Here is a 23763-nt window from a genome sequence, read left to right as displayed (position 1 = left end):
TGTCCCTATTTTACAGATGAGGAACTGAACCAAATAAGGCAGTGATGGGCAACCTTTTGAGCATAGTGTGCCAAAATTTGCCCAAAAACTGAGCATAACTCAGGTGGTGTGTCACTTTGAGAAAAAATGATAATTTCACCATATTTATACCTTAAATAACAAAAAATGTATAATTGTAATATATAACTGTATTCAATAAACCAAAATAGGTAAATCAATATAGGGAAAATTGTCATCTATAGGGCATAGAGTGTCTACACTACACTATAGCAAATGTTTTATCCTCGGCATGTAGCCCCAGACTTCTCTGTGTATGGTCGTGTGTCATCAAAAATGGCAATTTACCTATTTTGGCTTATGACATGCATACATGTCATATCTTTGCCATCACCAAAATAGGGGTTGAGTGACTTGTCCAGGGTCATATAGCTAGTAAGTGTCAGAGGCTGGATTTGAACTCAGGGATTCCTAGCCCTTTTTTGGGCTTTGACTTTTCTGTGCCTCAAGTGACAAGATCTGCCTTGGCAGAGATTTTTTCCTCATACAGGACTTCTCTATTCCAATAAAATGAAAAGTACAGTTCTTATTCACCTATCCTTGGTTGCAAACATGGGGTCTTGCATGAAGTCATCACTTAATAAAATGCTGAATTAAAAATATCTCTAAGGGCCCTTCCAAGCCAAAATTCTATGCGTCTATGGTAACACTTTTAAATTTGTGACTTAAGACCACCACCATTTGGTTCTAACCTTATTTCACGTTATTGTCTTCAATAATTAATTGATCAATCAATAAACATGTATTAAGCACCTCTTATGTGCCAGGCATACCCTTGTCCTACCTTCCAGTGAAACTCACTGCTAACTACTTGCCCTCAGTCTCATTTTTACACATTCCACTCTCTGCCTGCCCTCTCTGGCTATTCACATAGATCGGTGATGGCAAACCTATGACATGCGTGTGACACGCATAGCCATTTTCAATGACACACATACAGAGAAGTATGGGGCTGCATGTCAAGGATGAAACATTTCCTGTAGTGTAGTGTAGACACTCTGTGCACTATAGATGACAATTCTACCTATAGTAATTTACCAATTTTGGTTTATTAAATACAGTTATATATAACAATTATACATTTTTATTAAACTATAAATATCACGAAATTATAGTTTTTTTCTCGAAGTGACTGACACATTACCCAAATTATGCTCATTTTCTTGGCAAATTTTGACACACCAAGCTCAAAAGTCACTGACATAGATAATGCCCTCCATCTCTACTGCCTCACTCCTTTTCTTCCTTCAGGGGTGCTACATCTTCTACTGGTTTTTCCTTAAGCTTCCCCCACTGAAAATGATTTCCACCTCCTGTTTCTTGGAGCTCTCTGTAGGAATCTCTCCTTCATTCCTATCCCAATTCCTTTGTGTATTTCATTACCTTTACCTATGTGTGTAGCATACTTCATTTATTCAACACACATAAAGTGTTCCAAACATCTCCATACAACCTTATGCTTTAATAATCCCAGAAAATAAATGCTACCAATTTCTTAAAATGAATTCTAAATTCTTAAAAATTAATGTTGTTTTAAAATTTTACATATTCATGTTTCTTGTTAAGATTTAACATAAGCACTGCCTTGCTATACCCATCACTCTAGTCCACTTCAAACTTTACAATTCATCAGCTGCTACTCAGTGACAGAATTTGTAATTCTAGCCTTAACATTATCCAAAGAACAAGGTTCAGAGGCACATATCTCAGTTCTGATGGGGCCCCACAAGAAATAATTGAATGGGGGCAATGAGGTGGCTCAGTGGATGGAGAGACAGACATAGAGATGGAAGGTCCTGGGTTCAAATCTGTACTCAGACATTTCCTCACTGCAATCACCCTGAGCAAATTACTTAACCCCAATGGCCTAGCCTTCACTGTTCTTCTGGACTTGGTGCTGATTCTAAGAGAGAAGGTAAGGGTTTTAAAAAAAAGAAAGAATCTAATGCAGATAGATTAGGTGATTGAAGTAGACAAGGAGGAGGACCTCCTCTACCAATCTATGGATCTAAAGTCTATAAGTCACCCAGAAATTATCAGATTTGCATGAATAAAGACAGGGTACCCTATCTTGTTAAAATTCAAATAAAAAAGAGGGGCATCTGAGTGGCTCAGTGGATTGAGAGCCAGATCTAGAGATGGGAGGTCCTGGTTCAAATCTGGCCTCGGTCACTTCCTAGCTGTACAATCCTGGACAAGTCACTTAACCCCCATTGCCTAGCCCTTACTATTCATCTATCTTGGAACCAATACATAGTGTTGATTCTAAGGCAGAAGGTAAGGGTTTTAAAAAATTCAAATAAAAACTTGTTCAGAATTCCAAAAACTAAATAAGTATAAGATAAATCTAAATAATTAAAATTTCAAATTACTTTTTTCTGAGTTTCTTGCACTTAAACTTTTGAAGTTATTAAAGCTTAATACTGTACTAAGACTTTTGGGACCCCCTGAATTTCTTAAGTAACAAGCATGTGTGATATACTCTCTTAGGTTGGGAGGCACAAAATATAATTAAGACAGGGACTTTTCTAAATTCTGCCCTCTTGGTACTTGCAGGAGAACATGACATATAATAACTGACATCTGTATGGCACTTTAAAATTTACAACGGTTTTACAAACATATTTCAATCTTATCAGAACCTAGCAGGGAAAAATAACATCATTCCCAATTTAAAGATGAAGAAACTGAGACTCTGACTTGCTTGGGGTCACACAGATTCTAAGTGTCCAAGGCAGGGTATGAATTAGGTTTCCCCAGCTTTAAGTTCAACACCTTCTCAAATTAAGGTTGGTCCAATGCTCTTTTAAGAATCCACCAGGCCAAAACTATTTTCATAAACACAAAGATATGATTTGCAAGCTGAAATACCCCTCCCTTCTCCAGCTACATATCTGTGTGAGGTCAGATTCTCTTCATACAACTCAACCAAAACAATTCATCCAAACAAATTCAGTACCGAAGCATATATGAGAATCCAGTCATCCTCTATTAAGCCAGACAAAAAAAGAAATTTGCAAAAACATGTAAAACATGCTCTTTATTCCTTTTTTAATTTAATGGGGAACATGAAGGTCCTAGTATCATAGAGATGAGATGTGTAAGGATTGACCAGCCCACAATGACAGGAAGGAGGAACCATAGAGTCAGGAAGTGAGGTAGAAAAAGGATGTAAACGGGGCCAGCTGTCGGGTCAGGCTGGCATGAGTTGGTGGTTGGAGTTTAGTTGCTGGGCATGAGTTGGTGGTTGGCATCTAGTTGCTGGAATATAAAGGCAGGTCTGAGCTTACTGAGAGGGCTTTTGGCTTTAGCCTTTAGAGGGCTTTTTTGGCTTTTGGGTTTTTGGCTTTTGGTTTGGGCTGTTTTTTTTTTTCTTTCTTGAACTTTTTGGAAGGTGGCTGGTCTTTGTTGACAGACCTAATTGGGGTTGGATTAAACACTGATTGGGTTGGTTTTGATTGGGCTGGATTGGGTTGGAACTTTGTGTTATTAGTGGTAGTTACAGGAAGTTATAGGTAGATATAGGCAGTTTTAGGTAGTAATTATAGGTAGTTATAGGGAAGCTATTTAGGCATTAAGTAATTTTCTTTCTCTACCTCTTTTCTGTATTTCTTTCTTTTACTATGTTCATTTTACTATATTCTTTTACTATCTCTATTTTTAATTAAACTAAATTGTTAATTGATAAAAGCTGCTCTCTTATTTTGTCAAAACTCCTAATATAACCCTTAGCTATTCTTCTCAATAACCATTTTTGGGAAATTGTTATTTTTTATTTTAAAATGCTCTTCACATTAACTGTAGCAGGTTTATTGTTGTTTTTAAATGACTTAAAATTTTATCACTTTTCATTTCTAATGTGTTATAGTCACAACCCACATAAACAAAAGATTTTGGGGTCCTCAATAACTTATAAGAGGGGATCTTGAGGCCCAAAAGGTTATGAATTTTCCCTTTATATCACATTCTCTCTGAAGAAATAGGCAGCCAGGTGGCATAGTGGGTAGAGTGCAAGTTCTGGAGTCAAGGAGATTCTTCTTACTGTTACTGGCCTCAGGCACTTACTGTGTGACTCTGTTCAAGTCACTTATCCCTGTTTGCCTCAGTTTCCTCATCTGTAAAATGAGCTGTAGAGAAGGCAATAGCAAACCACTCTAGTATCTTTGCCAAGAATACTCCAAATGGATTCACAAGAGTCAAACATAACTAAAAATACGACTAAACAACAACAAAGCCTCTAAAGAAAATTTATAGATAACAATAATAAATGACACTGTGCTTTACAGTTATACAAACTACTCTAGGAGATCCACAGGGGAAAAGGATATCCTCCATGTTGGATTGTGAGTGAAAAATGAGCCATTTTTCATCATTATATCCCTGGCCTAATATAATGACATTTAATACTTGTCTGTATCTGAAGCACCTGGAACAGTGCCTGGCACAAATGAGACCCTTAATAAGTGCTTGTTGGTTGGTTGGCACTTAATATATGTTTGTTAACTGAACTGAACTGACTTAGTAATAAAATTTTGGAGCTAAAGGGACCTGGAAAATCACTTAAGACCAAGAGTCCCCAAATCTTTTCCTTATGAAGGAATTATTTTTTAAAAGAAATATATTTAAGGGGCAGCTGGGTAGCTCAGTGGAGTGAGAGTCAGGCCTAGAGACAGGAGGTCCTAGGTTCAAACCCGGCCTCAGCCACTTCCCAGCTGTGTGACCCTGGGCAAGTCACTTGACCTCCATTGCCCACCCTTACCAATCTTCCACCTATGCGACAATACACCGAAGTACAAGGGTTTAAAAAAATATATATTTACCTTGTCTTAGTAGTGACAAGGACTATGCATTTGGGGTTAAACGACTTGCTCAGGATCACACAGCTAGGAACCATCTGATGCCAGATTTGAATCCAGAATCTCCTGACACCAGACTTGGCATTCTTTCTGCTGTGCAATCCTGGAAGAACTACCTTTTGATAGCAAGAACTTTAGACAAGGGAGAGACATGATAAACCACTGGGCAAGAGAAAAGTCTAAGCAAGCTTTGTAGAGGGTTCCTTCACTTTCCACTTCTTCAAGTTCCAGATGGCTACAGGGATTATCACTATTTTATTTTATGTAAAGAGAAGAAATGAGGAGGATGAGAACCTAAATCTTTATATTAGGGTACAGAGAGCCTGGCATTCTCCATATCCTCCAATTATTGGTAAGATTCAATCAGCATCTAGAGACATACAACAAGGAATGAAGACTGATTCAGTGATTCCACACTAACCAGCAAAAGAAGCTAAGGGCTGCTGTTAGAACCCTGGCCCCATAGTACCAAATGGCACCAGTTAACATTGAACTCTGTATGAACTTCTACAATGATGTTCTGGCATTTTAATGGGAAGGAAAGTTGCAGGTCTGCTGTCTCTCAGAGGATGGCTATTACCCCACCTCCCACCCTCCCCTAAGCCATCTCCTAAGCCTGGGAGCCATGTCATTTGGTTAGTACACCAAAGGGAGTGGGTGTTGAACAAAGAGAAGCCCTGGAGGCTTCAGGTTACTGACCTCTGAGTTGAAGGAAAATAATAATACTTTGCCTTTGAATGATGTTTTAATTTTTCCAAAGTACTTTCAAACCTATTATCTCATCTAACCCTCAAAACATCCCCTATGGGCTAGGCTGGAGAGATCTTAGGATCCTCAGTTGGCAGATAGGGAAACTAAGGCACAATGAGATGAAAATAACTCACCTCAAACCACGGAGTGAGTTAAGGAAGGAGCAGGAACCAAGGTACGGCTGAAATAGTGCAAAGATTACTAGTCTGGAATCCAAGGTCTTGAGGCCTCAATTTCCTTGTTTCCGATGTGAGAGTTAAGTTAAATGATAGCTAATGTCTCTTCCAATTCTCATGATTCTATAGCTAGATGACAGGTCTCCCAATCTCCAGGTGCTGCTCCCTCCAGGGGCCATGACCAACCTGAACACTGAATCCCAAAAGGAATTAGAGATTCCTGCAAATGAGCCACTCTGTGGGCACCCATCCATTCTCTTATTTATTTGGTATTCTTATCCCACCAGACTTCCTTTGAGCTCTAGGGGTCTGGGTAGGGGGGGATGCAAATGAACCGATTTTCCATCACTTTTGCATGCTGTTTTTGTGATGAATTTGTGAAGAGGTAAAACTGAAAAGGCCCTTTGAAGGCCATAAAGTCCAGTGTGTTTATTGTATAGATGAAAAAACAGAGAGGTAAAGTGACTTAGCCAGTCACATAGCTAGATATCTGAGGTAGGATATGAAATCATGTCTGACCACGAGCATCTCCATACTGTTTCTGGATGCATGACTAGCCTACGTCTCCATGAAGCTAAAACCAATCTGATACTCTGGTTGTTAGAGAAATGTACTACATTTTCCATTATCCAGAATGGTGAGGAAATGGGACACTTGATTGTATGAGAAATGTCATTGTATAACACTCATGGATTATGAGTTTTCAAATATTCCACCGAGTCCTACATTGTTGCTTCATCGTGGGGTGGAGATCTCCCAAGAGGGTACAGAAAGATCTGGGTTAGAATCCTGCCTCTGACCTTATTTGCTTTGCATCCCTGGGTGAGGCATTTAAGGTCTCTGGGGCTCAGTTTCCATACATGGAAAATGAGGGGATCTCAAAGGTCTCTGAGGTTTAAATCTTTATTCTATGACCTGATGATGCACTGTTGTTACACACTGAGCTAGGAAGGCTTTGAACACAAATCTTGTCTACAGAGAGACTGTTTGAGCATAAGTCTAGCTAAATCTGGAGAGGTTTCACCAAACTGAGGATGATGGGAAAGAACGAGCATTCATTTAACACCTACTATATACCAGACACTGTGCCAAACACTTTGCAAATATACTCTCATTTGGCCACATAGTAATGAATTTTTCAGCCACAACAGCTCTGAAAGCCTCTTTAAGTTTTTTAAAACAAATTTTTTAATTCTAAGACAGAAAGTCAAGAGCCAGGCAAACAGAATTAAGTGACTTGTCCAGGATCACATAGCTAGGAAGTGTCCAAGGAAAGATTTGAACCAAGTCCTCTACATTGGCGTACTATCTACCGTGCCACCCAACTGTCCCCTTCTTTTAAGTCTTAAAGGAGTTGTTGTGATGTACAGTAGTGATGAGAAAATCCACGACAATAAAATCAGAGATGATTAGATCTGGAATTGAATTTGGCAGAAATGCAAACATATTGAACAGGACAAGTTTTCTTTGAAACCCCAAAAGGGCTTTGAAGGCAAGGGCTTTGGAATCATAATTAAGGACACTCATTTTCATTGTTCTGCTGAGCCAGATGACTGAGGATGTACGATATTCCAGTTGATATAACGTCTAAAAATATCATTGGTTTGGAGCTGGAAGGGACTTCAGAGGTGGGCCCGTCCAACCCCTTTCTATTAAAGATAAATAAATAGCACCTTGTTCTCCTATCTCAGGTCTATCATCATTTAACAGGTGGGGAGGACACCTGAGTTCAAGTATTCAGGCACAACCATAGTAGCCAGTTTCAGAACCTTAGGTAATGTTATATAGGAAGACAAAAGCATGACTATAGAGTTCCCCTAGATTATATCGGTTGTATTGAAAATACCCCTGGTTGGCTGCCATATGGGAAGATGTCCAGAGCACAAAGCACCTAAAGAAAGAAGCCAACGGGGAACTCCCACTAGAGGTGAATTAGCTCCTCTGGAGAGCTTTACTGAGAGGGCAAGGTTGAAATTCTGGTGCTAGAGAACAGATAAGAAAATATACTTTCCTCTTTTTTAATGATGAAGGCTTCTGTTAAGGTGCCACAGGGGTTAGAGCTCTGGACTTGTAGTAAAAAAACCCAGAATTCAAACATAATTTCAGACCCTTAGTAGCTGTGTGACCCTGGGCAAGTCACTTAGCCTTCGTTTGCCTTAGTTTCCTCATATGTAAAATGAAGGTGATAATAACAGTACCTACCTTCACAGAGTTGTTATGAGAATAAAATGGAGTAATATTTGCAATGTTTTGCAAGCCTTAGCACACTCTATAAGTTCTAGCTATCATTATTATTATATGTAATATTAGTTTTATATATACTATACTAGTTTTAAATATGTCACTATATATAATTATTATTATTATTAGAGAAGTGAGGAGCCAGAGGTACATAATTTATTACGAAAGCTATCAGATATGGTTATTTTGTCCATTGGTTTTGCTTAACTGTTCTTCAGTGTTTTCAGAGGTCAGTAGGGAGGGAGGGTGTGAATGAAGAGGGGATGAGAGGGGAAAATTGGGAAATGTCTACAGTGCAAAACAAAAGGTAGCCACAGCCTTTAAAAAAAGAGAGATTCTCACCTTCACTCTCCCCAGGCCTCATCCCCTATAAATATAGAAGTCTTGCAACCCTCAAGAGTCAAAAAAAATTTGCAGATTCTGTTTTTTTTAATAAAAGTAATAATTCCTTTATAAAACTTAATTAAAAAATCTCCAAGTCAATGGATAGGAGCTAGCAGTCAGCAACATTTGCTAGTAACTACTATCACTTCTTAACTAGGGACAGAAGAATGCAGCTTCATAACCTTTATACTCTACAGCTTTCTAAGCCTCATTTGAAGCCAAATTTTCTCTTCAAAAAAGCATTAGTCTTGTATTTAGGACCCTAAGGTACTGATTTTGATGCATAATATTTATATGACTATGAGTAAGTCATTTCCCTTTTGTGAGGTGGTTCCTCCTTTGTAAAAATGTGGGCGTGACTAAATGATTTCTAAAAGTATTTCAGTTCTAAATTAATGATCCTAGTGGCCTATTCTGGTTTATTTGTCAAAGCAAACCATAAAGCTAAATTCTAAAGGAACCACACTAATTTTTTCATTCTGGATCAAATCAAAGACAACCAGATTACTAGAAATTTCATTTATCCAGAACATAGATATCACCTCCAAAGAATAAAAAAAGTTACTTGTTAACAAAAAGAAAATAAGTGTTGTGAAATCAATGTACTTTATTGCAAAGAAAATGTCATCCTCGGATCCTCATGCTAGAATCTGTTGACTGTGTATTCCATGTAAAATGAAGGTTCTGATTTAACAAGCTTGTTATATACTTTCCTCTGGCAAACTTCAATCTGACCCAGGATAGAGCAGTCAATAAATGTGAAATAGTAGTGAAGGCTGTTTCAGTGACAACAGCAAGAAGTGACATCTGAGAGAGAAGAGACAAAAAAATGCCAACTCAAACAACGCCGCAGTTTAGAGCAAATGAATTTAAGTCAAATATCTCTTACATCTGAGAACATCACTGTATTGTAAAAAATTACAATAACTGTTATTCTTAATAATAATTTACATAAGTTTTAAAGTTTACAAAACACATCCCCACTTCAACAACTCTGTGAGAACAATATATCACAAGGATCATTCACTATGACCAGGTGGGATTTAGATCAGGAATGCAAGACTGGTTTAATATTAGGAAAACTACCAGCATAATTGAGCATATCAATAACAAAAGTGAGCAGAAATCACATTTATCTCAGTAGATGCAGAAAAAGCCTTCAACAAAATATAACACCCATTCCTATGAAACACTAGAAAGTGTAGGAATAGAAGGGCCTTTCCTTGAAATGATAAGTAGTACCTATTTAAAGCCATCAGCAAGTATCATCTGCAATGGGGACAAATTAGAAGCCTTCCCAGTAAGATCAGGGGTGAAGCAAGGATGCCCAGTATCAGCTCTATTATGTAATATTGTACTAGAAATGTTAGTTTTAGCAATAAAAGAAGAAAAGGATATGGAAGGAATTAAAGTAGGGAATGAGGAAACTAAACTGTCACTCTTCAAAGATATGATGGTATACTTAGAGCATCAACTAAAAAACTAATTGAAATAATGAATAACTTCATCAAAGTTGCAGGATACAAAATAAACCCATATAAATCATTAGCATTTCTATATATTTCCCAACAAAAATCAGTAGGAAGAGTCAGAAAGAGAAATTCCATTTAGTTATAACTAGCAAGGATAAATTTCCATTTAAATTTAAATTCCATTTAAAATAACTAGATAACAAATACCTGGGAATTTACTTGCCAAAACGAATAGGAAATATATGAGCACAATGACAAAACACTTTTCATACAAACAACTATGTGATAACAGAACTATAAGGGATCTGCCCACACAGCCACACAGCTACTAAGAAGAAAGGTAGGACTTGAATAGTCAAGGAACCTTTACACTGCTTTTCCTGACCAGATGCGTCAAGGAAAATTTGAACAAGGTTAGTGTTTTCTAAATATAAAGATAGTAAAGTTTCTAATGCATTTGAAAGATTCCCATCAAAAATAGGTTTTGTTGTTTATTTATTTCTTTGGTTTTTTTTTAAGAATATAGTTCTCAAAAGGCATAGGCTTCAGTTATCTGGAAAATTAACTTTTCAAAAATACTTATATTATTTGATGATGATGGATAATATTTTATAACTTTTAGCCAAATTCAATTTTTAAAAACAATTCTGTGACCATTTAAATCATAATGAGACTATAAGTATGTATATAAATAAAACTAAGACAATAGAATCTTCTCTGAACCACATCTAATTATTGCATATTTGTACTTTACATTACTGATTACAGTGCTTAATATAGTTATCTCATTTCATCTTTGCAAGTACCCTAAGTTATATGTTACAAGTACTTATTCCCATTCTACAGGTCAGGAAACTGAAACTCAGAGTCCCAATATTTAACCAAAGTTATACATCAAATCAGAGGCAGAGCCAAGACTCAAGTCCATCTCTAACTCCCCAGTGGAGTCAGAAAAATAAATAAGAGAAGGCATTAAACTCTATCCTTCTTCTTCAAGATGCATTGTATATGTAACCATGAAAAGGAAGCTGAATTTTAAGTAGTGTTTTGCCCTTTCAGACTCATTACTTTGTAATCATGACTTCTGTAATGTGCTTTTATCATGGAATTGGGGCAGAGATCTGAATATGCATAAATGAATGAATGAAAAAGTATTTATTAAATAAATTTTAGGTAATGAGGTGGTGTAGTGGCACAGAGCAGTTAGAAAGACCTGAGTTCAAATATTGACTTAGTCACTTATTAGCAGTATGAACCTAGGCAAGTCACTTTTATCCTGTTTCCTCATCTATAAAATTCTTTTTCTTTCTTTTTTTCCTTTTTTAAAATTTAGAATATTTTTCCATGGTTACATGATTCATGATTCCCCCCTTTAACATGTATCATTGTTCAAAACCTATTTCCATGTTATTCATATTTGCAGTAGGGTGATCTTTTACCATCAAAACCCCAATCATATCCCCATCGATCCTATGTTTTTCTTCTGTGTTTCTACTCCCACAATTCTTTCTTTGGGTGTGGATAGCGTTCTTTCTCATAATTTTCCCTGGATTGTCCTGGATCATTACATTGCTGCTAGTAGAGAAGTCCATTACATCCAACTGTACCACAGAGTATCAGTCTCTGTGTACAACGTTCTCCTGGTTCTCTTCTTTTCACTTTGCATCGATTCCTGGAGGTTCTTCCAGTTCTAATAGCACCAACCTCACAGGATTATTGCCAGGATCCAATGAGACAACATCTGTACAGAATACTGCCAACCTTAAAATGCTATGTAAAAACCACCAGTATTATTATTATACTTATTAAACCTTACTACATGCCAAACACAATGCTAAGCCCTATGTATAGAAAAACAAAAGCAAAAACTATTCCTAATCTCAAGGTATTTCAGTTCAAATAAGGGGAGACAATATAATAGGGAAGTGGTGAATAGGGACCAGAATTTGAGTGTGAAGTTACTGAGGTGAGGAAATGAGTTGAGGAAATGAGTGTTGTAGATTGACACATTTCTTCCAGGTATTGTGGCACAGTTGATTTGACCATAGTTCCAGAACTGGATGACAAGTAGCAAGAAAGCTAAGGCGGTTCTAGATTGAGGGAGTATGGAGTCAAGTGAAATATGAGCTGTAATCTGTCTGAAATACTGAGACAGACACCATTCAGGACATCAGAGCCCTAGGGCAGAAGTTGTGGAGATGAAATCTCATTCCACTGGCTGCTGGTTATTAAAAAGATTAGGAGTAGAACGAGGAAAGGAACAAGAAGGAAATAAACATTTTGATCTTCAACACAATCCTTATTTTACAGTTAATGAATACAGGATATAAATAATATAGAAAATAAGGCAAACAGGAATTGATCATAGTCACACAGCTAGTAAATATTGAGGGCAGATTTGAACTCAGGTCTTTCCCAACTCCATGCCCAAAGCTCTATCCACTGTGACATCTACTTTGCTTGACACTGTTCAGTGTCTCTGTCTGTCTGAAAGTATTGGGTATCTCTGGGCAAGTAATTTGTTACATATTCCAAATCAAACAAGTTTATTTCTACAGATATAAATAGATAGATATAGATATATCAATGTGGATACATGAATGTTTGCCTTAAGGGCATGTTTGTTAAATGAATGAATGAATGAACGAATGAATGAATGAATGAATGAATGAATAAAGTGGGCACAGGCATGCAACTGAATCCAAGTGTCTGTGGGTCAAGATGAATGAGAAGGAATATGAGTAAATGTAAGAAAAAGAAGAGGAAAGATGATAAAGAGAAAGGGGAAGAGGAAAAACTGTAGTGTACGTATTCACATGTACATAGAGATAAATTTTTATGTGTATGTATTCAACTTTACCTGTGCTGTGTAATGGTCTTTCTCTAACATTTCTTAAACACAACATCAGTTGGCCAGACCTCTCAGTCCCTGCTCTCCCACAACTATGTCTGCCACTGATTCCATATGAGTGGCTCTTTCTGGGGAATCTGCTTGCTACTATTTCTTTCCCCCTCACCCCCTTCCCATCCCTACCCCAACACCCACCTCCCACCCCCTCAATCTTTTCTTCCTTTACTGGTTTCTCCCTAGCAATATCTGAAAGAGGCAGCAGTCATTGGTTTATAAACAATCTGGAAACCAATGAAATATCAGCTCAGAGATTATTCTTAAACCACTTGGAATCCTTTGTTTTTCAGGAAGACAAATTACTATATTACAGAAACAATGTATAGATGTCCTTTAAGTGAAGAAGAGCAAGATACATTTACATGTTCAAGGTTATACCAATTCTAAGCAATATGACTAGTGTGCTGGTATGCACACACCCAAGGCCAGTGACGCACACACATGCCCAGAACAGACAGTATATTTTAATGTTATGTATATAACTATACATCTGTCTACCTATCTATCCACCGATCTATCTTTTGTTGTTGCTATTCAATTATGTCCAACTCTTTGTGGCACTATTTGCATTTTTCTTGGCAAAGATATTGGAGTAGTTTGCTATTTTCTTCTCCAGCTCATTTTATAGATGTGGAAACTGAGGCAAACAGGGTTAACTTGCCCATGGTCACACAGCTAGTATATGTCTGAGAGCAGATCTGAATTCAGAAGATGAGTCTTCCTGACTTCAGGACTGGCACCCTATCCACTGTACCACCTAGCTGCCTTATTTCCACCCACTCATCCATCCATCCATCCAACCATCCATCCATCTGTCTATCCAAAAAGAAAAATCACAAGAATCAAACCTGAGTAAGCCAGAATGCTCAGAGAATAGGTTAACTGAAATTTCTGGGTACCTGAGGGCCAACCCCAAATCTCTATTTGTTTTAGCCCTTGTTACTGACAAGCTTTTTAAGATCTCTAGGGCCATTTTCCTGAATTAATGATGTTAATGAACACGAATTGCTCTTTTTTTCTGATACAGATTCCCAAGACCAGCATTGGCGAAGATGTAATACTCCTGTAGAGCTGGCTCTCCAAGAGCTGCTCCATTCTTCCTCTTCCTAGCGCCTGGGGACATTTTTTTCATGCCCCATACCTCTGTCCAGCCACCCAAAGCAAGTACTTCCTCCCTTAGCTCTCTCTGTTAATTTGGGGGCTCACAGACAGCTTGGATTTGCCCTCTGGGCACTCGAACTCCTAAAAGGTTCACCAACCCTGCCCTAGACCTCAAAGCCTTCATTCCAAATAACAGTTCTCACTAGCCTCAGTTGTTTGTGTAGAGATAGAAGGTACAAGATACTGGTCCAACTATCTGAAAGTCATACCCTCATTGTTGTTTGGAAAGAGGATGGGAGAAGTTGAGGAACTAAATTCCCAATCTTGGACATTTTTCCTCGGGCCTTATAATTTTCTTCAAAAGTACATCATAGCAAACAAAGAAAATGAAATCCCATTTCACTGAGTGACTTGGGTTGATTAAGGTTCCACTAAACACACATAAGCTACTCTGAAAAGCAAAAAGAATAATCAGAAATGGTTTTCAAGAATTAAGTTAAAGCTGAGCCACGTTTCATCATTAATATTCCCATTGCTTATTTTTCCATTAGAAAATTCCTGATCGTATTATAGCTATTAGCTTGGATTCCTCCCCTCTCCCACCCTATTTTAATAACAGGATCCATACATAACACTTGGTCAGTGAAGAACAGACATTTAACCACACCTTGACCCCTGGAGCCAGAAATTGCCAAACCTAAATATACTGTCACTGGCTGGACACACACAATGTATCAAACAAGAGCAACTCACATCTATTTGTTGGAAAAATTTGACTGATGTGCCTTCAACCTGTCATCAGACCGCAGTGACCTCAATTTTTTGAGAAATAAAGTCAAAATCCATTCTTATCTTCTGAGATGCAAGACTTATTTATGTGTCAGCCTTCCCCCTCGATTGTCCTTAGCCCTTGGGAAGCAGTCTCAAAACACAATCACACAGTGAAGACCTTCAGTCCATACCCACTTTTGACCATGCTCCTTAAATCTCTCCTAAGACTTCCAATGAGTTTGTGAAAGTTACATATGCTGCAGTTGGCTGGGCTGAGAAGAAGGGGGACAGGGAGCTTTTTTAACAATAAGCCTTCACTTCCCTAATCATTAGAGTAGAAGCCAAGGAAGAAGGGAATACAGGGCCTAAAAATTAGAGCACTGGGATCAAACACTGCAAAGGAAAAACCACTGACGATGATACCCAAGAATGGTTTCCAAAGGACATGAACATAGTTTAATATAATTTTGTAACCAGAAGGCCTCTAGGAGCTAATCCGGTCTAACTTTCCATTTCAACAATGAGAAAACTGAGGCATGGAGTGGTGAAGTAAGGTCCCACAGCTAGTTGGAGGGGAAAGACACTGTCCTTCTTGATTTCATGCTTGAAGACTAGGGATGGTCCCTCAGTTTCCATGAATGAATAAAAGAAAAAAGTATTTCTTAAGCACTTACTATCCACATTTATCATGAATCTTTAATAAACCATTCATCATGGAATTATCCATCCATGAATTTATCTAAACTTTTTCTTGAAACCTACTCATATTCTGTGCCTCCAAACAGCATTCCCACCCCAAGTCTTTCCATCACCCAAATAATAGCTGTCTAAACTCTCCATCGTCCTTTACTACTTCCTTAGGCAAAAGTTAAGTATGTGATGATCGCCTTACCATCTTAGGTTGTCTGATAGCCAAAGAGAAACTGGGAGGCGAAAGATCATGGAGAGAAAGATGGGAGAAATGGATGAGGTCCTCAGAGTCCTTCGAGCTGTTTTCTAGGCATCAAGGTTTGCTTACACAGCAAACATAACCACAGCAATCTCCCATTCCAGGCTTAAAAATATGGACTTGTTTTTTAACTCCTAACATAATGAATGAGCTTAAATATTAGAAACTTGAAATTATTAAGTAAATCATTGCACCTGCAAAGCTTCTATTTGCATAACATTAATTCATGATGGCAGCTAAAACAAATTCATCACATTCACTATATTAGAGGCTGATTTATGTAGGAATTGAAAAAAATCATGAGTTTAAAATTATGTTGACATGATGTACGTGCTCCATGGCGAAAGGTTTTTGTTGGTTTTTTTTTTTTTTAAATCATCTAAACAACTGAATTATGGGGAGAAGGAAAAAGGTTGGGGGGAGGAAGAAGGAAAAGAGGAAGGGGGCGGCAAAGGAATGGCATCTTCAAAAATGAGTAATGCTACTGCTTCACGCGCATGTACTCACACACACACTCCAGTTATTAATGTCAAGTATGCCAAAGATACGCTGGAAAATCATTACCATTCATAGCCACTAACAGCCATTAAATTTCAATCAATTCAACTTAACACAAGTGTACTTCAGCGGCCCTTACAGTTCCTTATAAATGTGGCTCAAAAGTCGGCCTGACTTATTGCATTGTCCACTACACAAAGAGGCATTGCTAAGGATCTCTCTGAAAAGAGACCATCTTGGGTCTTCAGAACGGATGCTCTTTTAACATCCCAGCCATCAACAGATCTTTCTTTTCTGAGGGAGCTGAGAGAGGGCCCTAATAGCACCCTCCAGGTCAACATAAACGGGGAAAATATGCCTTTTTTGAAAACGCTGAAATCCTTCCCTTTGTGCCTTTGAGGTGGAAGAAGGGCAGAAAAGTGGGTGTCCTCGGCCAGAAACTTAACAACTTGTGCCTCGAGGAGAAAGTTTGAGACTCCATCCAAAGTTCCCTATTGCTTTCCAGCTGCAGCTCACCCAACCCACTTGAAAATTGTCATTTAATATGCCTCCTTTAAGCTCTTTGAAAACTAACATTTAATTCCCTTCTCAGTGAAGGGGCCTTAGGGCAGGTCAATTAGAAAGGAGGAAAGACTAGAAGAATACAGCCCAACTCCGGGCAGCAATCGCCTGCGTTAGAAAACCCGCCTTTTCAAAAGCTAATAGGCTTGCAGCCTGGTTTCTAACAGAGACTCTTCCAGCCTGGGATGGAGAAGTAGCTGAGTTATGATTTTTTTCCCCCTTAGAGGCTGGGATTCCAAGCTGAATGGATCTCGGAATCCCGCTTACACATAGTTTCACAACACCAAGGTAACAAAGACAAGTTGGGCTGAATAGATTTTGATCTGGTTGTCTATTCTTTAGTTTCCATGAAACAGGTTTGAGCCATTCCTGCAACTTGCTTAAGGTTGCTGGTGGGCAGCCCATTCTGAAAGCTGCAACAATGCGCGCATTGTTTAGAATACTGTAAAAACAATCTGGGTGTGCAAGTCCCCGTATAACAAGAGGGGAACTCGATGTGTTGCAAATTATGAGGAATGTTGGCACCGGGCGGCTTTACGTCCTTGCCATTAACCCGTGGGCTCACCGGCATTTCAGTCCGACGATTAAGTAATTAAATATTCTATGGAAGGCAATAGATGGGAGAGAAATCTTTTGAGCACATGCTCTCCCTTGACTTTCTCTTCCCAGCTATCTCCAATCTCAAGACCTCGGTGGGGTGCCTCCCAGCAGCTGAAACGGAAAACCGAGTGGGGGTTGGGGGCCGGAGGGGGGGGGCGCGGGGGATGGGAGACGGTGTGTGGAAAAAAGGAGACAGAGAAATGCGCTAAATACATACAATAGGGTTGTACTCCAGACTCAGGCACAATGCTCCCAGCATCAAAAGCGCAAGAGTTCAACTGATTTCATAAAGGTAAATTGCTCTAAACACCGCAATGTCAGCAAAACTTAATCACGCCAGGAGCTTTGCTTAATTACAGGTTTTAAAGCACAGTTTAGAGAAAGGGAGATACTTAAATGTGTCACCTGGAAAGGTCCAGACACTCAAACTATTTGTAAGTTAGAAGAACACAAATATTTGTAAGTCTCCCCCCCCCACCCCAAAAAACCCCCTACCAGACCCTCTGTGGCAGCACACAGAGAACCAATCAATCCTCTGAGAAGTGTGTGTGTGTGGGGGCAACCAAACATATTTACATAGTAAATACAAACTACTAGGCAGTAATCATTGAGATCTGTCTTTAATTACCAACCTGTAAAAAAGTTTCATTTCAGCAGGAGGTGTTATCTCTTAAAACAGTTTCCCCAGCTATGATCATCAAGATAACCATGCTTAACCCTTTCCACCTCAATAGAACCCTCAACCAAGGGAAGGAACTCAAACTCCAGGCCCCCCACCCCGAAATTGATCCCTAGCAAAATCCTAGTGAATATACTGTAAGGACTACTGTAATGGTACAACACTCTCCACCTTTCCCTATACACATACAAAGCACACACACACACATACACACATACACATGCACACATACACAGGGGAGGTAAGGGGCCCTCTGAAGAAAAAGGGGAGAAAAATCAATCTAGTGCTAATGAATAAAAAGTTCCTTTTATTCCACTGTTGTTTTTGGTTCATTAAATTTTCCACAGATTTGCAGAGAAGAAAACGTGATCAATAAACCTTGACAAAAGTGAACGTGTGAAAAAGGCCAGAGAATGGAACAGGAAGATAAAAGTGATATCCCGATCACAGATTTCAGGGGCAGATGACCAGAGCTCTGGACTGCTGAATAATCTGAATAGACCATCATTTCTTTGCAGCCTTTCACATTCTTTTGCCTGACTGTTGAAACTCTTCATTCAATACAATAGTAAATGCACTAAAACTTTTTTTCTTATGCTAATGGTGAAATCGGGTACTCCGAGTTAAAACACACTTCCCAGTAACTTGTTTTCTTTAAGGGAAAAAAAAACACACACAATATATTAACTTATTCAAGTTAAACCAAAATGTCAAAAATGGCCTGCAAAAACATTTGGTCGTCACCACAAAAAGTTGTCTTCCTTCTCCTTTCCCCCACAAAAGAGGATTTAAAAAAAAATGTGAGAGTATTTGCAGTAATTCATGATACTTTTGCATCTGAAAGAATACTTGGAAAAAGTTACTTCTCTTTATTTGCAATTTTCTAAGTTTTAAATCCAGCAACTAGAAATACTACTTAAACCACTACCACTTTACCAATTTTAGCATAAAGAACTTACAAAAGACAAGATTCAATGACCACTCTAAAGAGTCTCAGTATTCTACAGTAATGACAGAATACATTAAGCATTGGTATTTTGTACTATTATTATTGAATAGGAGAGTATTTTTTCCACAAGAAGTGTTCATCTGAAATTCACAGATGTTATTTTTGCTTTAAAAAAAAGTTATATTTTTTTTACATCAAATGACTTTTTTTCTTGATTCCTTTAAACTAGGCAATCTGTTTGTAACAATTAAAATGTTTTTTTATTTGATTTTGCTAAATTTTTTTCCTCAGAAGTTTCTATATCTTCTCCATATTCTAATCATTGCTTTCAAGTATGCATTCATTATTTCTTTCCCCCTAGGTATTTTTCTGGAATCCCAAACTATGATTTTCCTATTTGGAAAATTTCTACATGTCTATGATACAAAATCAAAATGCCAAAAAAAGCCCCCCAAATCCCTCTATAGCTGGTTTTCTAGGAGCTGTGGGTCAGTCCCCAGGGCCGTAGTCTGAGTGTGCCTCAACTGTTTGTGCAGGAGTATAGTAATTTGAACTGAAGTTGAAAACCCATCAACATGCTATACTTCTACAAAAATCCTTCTGTCCCATCTCCTTAAAGTGAAACACAGATGCAAAGCTGTGTTATCTAAGCTCAAACTTTTGCCCAGAAAAGGCCAGGTGTTGTCATCCCTTGCTGCATAAAATTCCAAGACTTTGGTTTTGAGCATTAACAAGCCAGATGGGTATGTTCAGGTTGCACTTTTTAAAAGTACGTATCATGACTTTTTGGACCCATTTAAAGGAAATCTCTTATGTCCATTCAGTGGAGGTTTTCCTGGGAAGAAACACTGGAAAGGTGTTTATTAGGCAAATATCCAGTTTTGTCTGCCTGCCTGTTGAATCCATTGGTTTCACTAATCCAGCACTGGGTGACTTCACTGTGTACAGGGCACTTGTGGGAATACAAAAAGCATGAAGTATTTGTGTATCTTTCAGCCTGCAGTGCAAACAACCCAGCTACAGTACCCAAGCCACCAACTATCTGAGGAGCCAATCAATAAGCAACTAACCCACAGACACTTCAGGTTCACTCCTTCCACTGGGCCCTGAAAAGGATTCTCTTTCCTAAAATGGGACTTGAGAATACATAAAGAAGTCCATGGAGTGGCATTCCATTGCACAAGAAAATCCACCTTGGAATGAAGCAGTTTCTCCTAACTTCATGCACAGTTTGGATAAACCAAACATTGTACACACACACACACACACACACACACACACACACACACACACACACCAAGAGCATTTTCAGGTTCAGTGTGATACAGAGAGGAAAGCTAAACCGACCTTGGACTAAGAAGATTCCAGTCACTTTTCAAGTCTCAACCACATCAAGTGGGTTTTATTATCAAATTTATCCCTCATATGAAAAATAAACTACAGGTTCCAAAATTCAGTTCTGAGAAGCACAGACATGTCTAAACTAACTTCACTTAAAAAAAAATGGAGGCTTCAGCATAATTGCTTTTAAATTCTTCCTCTAGAAGAAGACATTGTAGTTTTCCATTTGTAACCATTCCCCACTGACCTACTTTGAAAAAAAAAAAAAAAAAGACCAAACTGGATATAAATCAGCATCTTTGGGGTGAGAGATTCCATGAGGAGGATTAGCCCAGAAATTGGTCACTTCAAAACTACGTTGTTGATTGCCCTGCTATGGAGTATGGGAAATGAGTGGAGTAAAACACCACTTACTTTAGGAGTAATCTCTTTGGTAGGAATGCATGTCACAACAGACAAGGCATGAATCATGACCCAAGGGGAGTAGCGTGCTTTAAAAAAAGAAAAGAAAAGAAAGACTACTGAATTACTAGACAATTTTCTGAAATTTTACCTATTTTTCAACTGAGGGGGGAAAAAAATCTTTCCTCCGCAAAGAAACTGCTCTCTATAACATTCCCAAATGGGTGACATTTGGAAATCAAGTGGTAGTATCTGGATGCAATTAAAACTCTGAGGATAATAGATAATATATATCATACATATATGAATTCCTATTGCTATATGCAAATTGATGAGATAAAGGGAAGAGGAAGAGGAAGGCAGAGGAAGAAATGGATGAAGGAATGAAGAGGGGAAGGAAATTTGTGTATGGTTGAGAATAATTTGCCCAACCATCCAGGCATTTGGAAACCTTAAAATCAAAACTAAAGGGCAGTTTCACCTAAACACAAGTCCCCCAGTTCTTCTTGCTATATGATACATTTCTCCCCAATGGAATAATTGCAGAGCTACTAACCCTGCCTACAGAGGGATTCTGTCCTAAGTCAAAATGGATAGAGTAGAAGGAAACCCCCAGCAAAGCTAAGTAAATTAGTGCTAGTCAAGGGGGGGGGGGGGAGGAAGAAGAAAAAACCCTTTTATGTTAGGTAGCTAGAACAAACAGATCAAATCAGTGAGACTTATGACAAATCAGCCTATTCCACTGCCTTTCACTGCTGTATATTTTGGATTTCACGGTTTATTTACTTTACTTTTTTGGCACCAAGCCCCCAGAGCATGCCAATACAATATTTGTTTAAACACTATTTTATGCAGCGAGTGAGGGAAACGTTTACTTTCAAATTCTTGCACACCCCCAAGAGCCTCATCGGCAAACAGTATATGAACGTTTTACAACTGTTCCCTTTATCTGAAGCTGTCAGGATTAAAACTTCACAAACTCTACAAGGGGGAGGGGGGCTCTTTTGCATAGAACTGGAGTTAGGTTTTTCAAAATCCTTCAGCAGTCAGTATATACACTAGCTGAGGTAGAGAGTGGGGAAGGAGGTGGGTGCTTGTACAAATATATGCCATATTTAGGTCAATTGTATAGACATGATTCCTGAGAGCCTTGGGGACTTCATCAGACTGCACACTCCCCGCTCTTCCAGCTAATGCTGGTTTCTATGAAAAGAAGAAAAAAAAAATCTTTCGTAAATGTAGGGCTCTGAGAACACTGACTCGCATTTCAGGCAAGACTTCTCCTCTCTGAACCTCTAAGCATAAAGAGGTGGGGTGAAGAGAGTAAGGGGATTCATCCTAATCTCTCTCGCTGTAAAGTCAGGTTTCCTAGGAAATGACAGCAATTACTCGAAGTAAAAAAAAAAAAAAAAAGAAAGAAAGAAAGAAAGAAAAAGAAAAAGGCGCCCAGTTGGGCCGGCTTTCCTAGCATTTCTTCTCCTCACCCCCCTCTTCTTCTCTTCCTTCCCCCCTTCCCTTCCCCACACATAACCCGCCACACACGCCCCCAACAACCACACCACACATACACACACACTTACACCCACTCACACAAACTCACACTCACACTTTCCTTTCCCCACAATTGTCTTAAAGCCACAAGGTCCAGGGAAAACTCAACTCTAAATCCTTAATAGGATTGGCGCCCAGCGCTCTCCAAGCCTCTCCCCATCACACAGAGATCAAGTTGCAGTAGTGGATTTTTCAAATTCCTCAGCAAATATACTTGTTGAAAGATTGCCCCTCCCGGGGGTGGGAAAGGTGGAAGGAGAATGGGGGCAAAAGGAAGGAAAGTGTGGATGGGGGCGATGGGGGGAGCCTGCAAGGGTAGTAGGGAATGGGGTTGAGTGGCCAGGTCCATCCAGATTCCTTTGGGAAAGGAAAGCAGTCTTAAAGAGAAAGAAAGCAAAAGGGACAGGCAGCGAGAGAGGGAGGGGAAGGTCTAGGGGCTGGTCAAACCCGGAGAAGTTTCTGCTAAAAGTCGACATACAAGTCGCTTGCTCCAGATCTTCTAAATCCCCCCAGCCTCACAAGCTCCAAGTTTCTCGCCCCCCCCCCCTTTTCTCCTCTCGTCCTCCACGACTGCATCACCTTAGGAAGTAATGGGGAAGAGGGGAGGAAGATATTTTCCAAAACCCTCAATCCCACCTCCTTTTCCCGGACAAAACCCACACACAGACACAACATCGGGGTTTAGGGCTTAAGCGGCAGAGGGCTTGGACTCGGGGTATCTTCCAGGGGGAGTTGTAGTTTGAGGAAAAGGGACTAATGATAAATGAAAGCTTCCCTGTCCCGTTTTTCTAATCTCTTAGGGGAGGGGTAAAATGTAAGAGGAGGAGAACTGGCCCACCGCGAAGAGGGAGATAGACCACCCCTAGCACCCCAATATACCAAGTCCGAGAATTTGAATTCGAGCCCCCCCCCTCCATTTTTCACTTCTCCCCCGCCCAACGCTAACCCTAGCCCTAAATACTCAGGAGCCCTTAAAGAACACACAACAAAGTTTCCCCCCAAGCAATCCCGAACCCCTTGCTGCCCGCCACCCTCCCGCTCTTCTCCGGTCCCCTATTGCCCTATACCTGCACGAGCGGAGCCGGTGAGGAGGGCTCAGAGGGCCGGGGCCGCCTAGCCCGAGCGCCCTTTGGGGAAATGCAGCATCCCTTCCATGCGCTCTTCTGCCCCAGTCTCGCCCGGACACTGCCGGGGAAACAGAATCAAAGGCTTTTTTTTTTCTTTTTTTCTTTAAAGAAAGAAAAAGGCAATGTAACTTTACCAAGGAAGAGAAAAGTTTGCTCTATAATGCAGGTGTCTGTTCTGGCGTAGGGCTGCAGCTCCTGCCCCCCATCCCAACTTTGCAGTGCGATCCGAGGCAGGCTGGCTGGCTGGGTGGCTAGAGGGCGGGGGTAGCGCTGGGCGGGGGGGGTGGGGAGGAGGGGATAGGGGAGAAGGGGGGCGGGCGTGGAAGATCCTACTGTCTTCCCTTCGCCTTCTCGCCAAAACTGCCGCGCGACTCCTTCCCTCTCCTACTT

General features: G+C 39.5%; 1 protein-coding gene across 1 annotated transcript in view; it reads right to left on the bottom strand.

Annotated features, from left to right (window-relative positions):
- The window catches only part of GLI2 (GLI family zinc finger 2), a 414185-nt gene extending 390682 nt beyond the window's left edge, over positions 1 to 23503 (bottom strand). The window contains exon 1 of the mRNA XM_044669930.1: positions 23314 to 23503. The gene's annotated coding sequence lies outside the window, so the exon portion shown is untranslated. The remainder of the gene's footprint in view (positions 1 to 23313) is intronic.
- Positions 23504 to 23763: the final 260 nt, after the last annotated feature.

The sequence above is a fragment of the Gracilinanus agilis genome, chromosome 3, assembly GCF_016433145.1.
Source record: "Gracilinanus agilis isolate LMUSP501 chromosome 3, AgileGrace, whole genome shotgun sequence".
In the NCBI taxonomy this organism is placed as follows: Eukaryota; Metazoa; Chordata; class Mammalia; order Didelphimorphia; family Didelphidae; genus Gracilinanus; species Gracilinanus agilis.
This window is presented reverse-complemented; position numbering and strand designations above follow the sequence as displayed.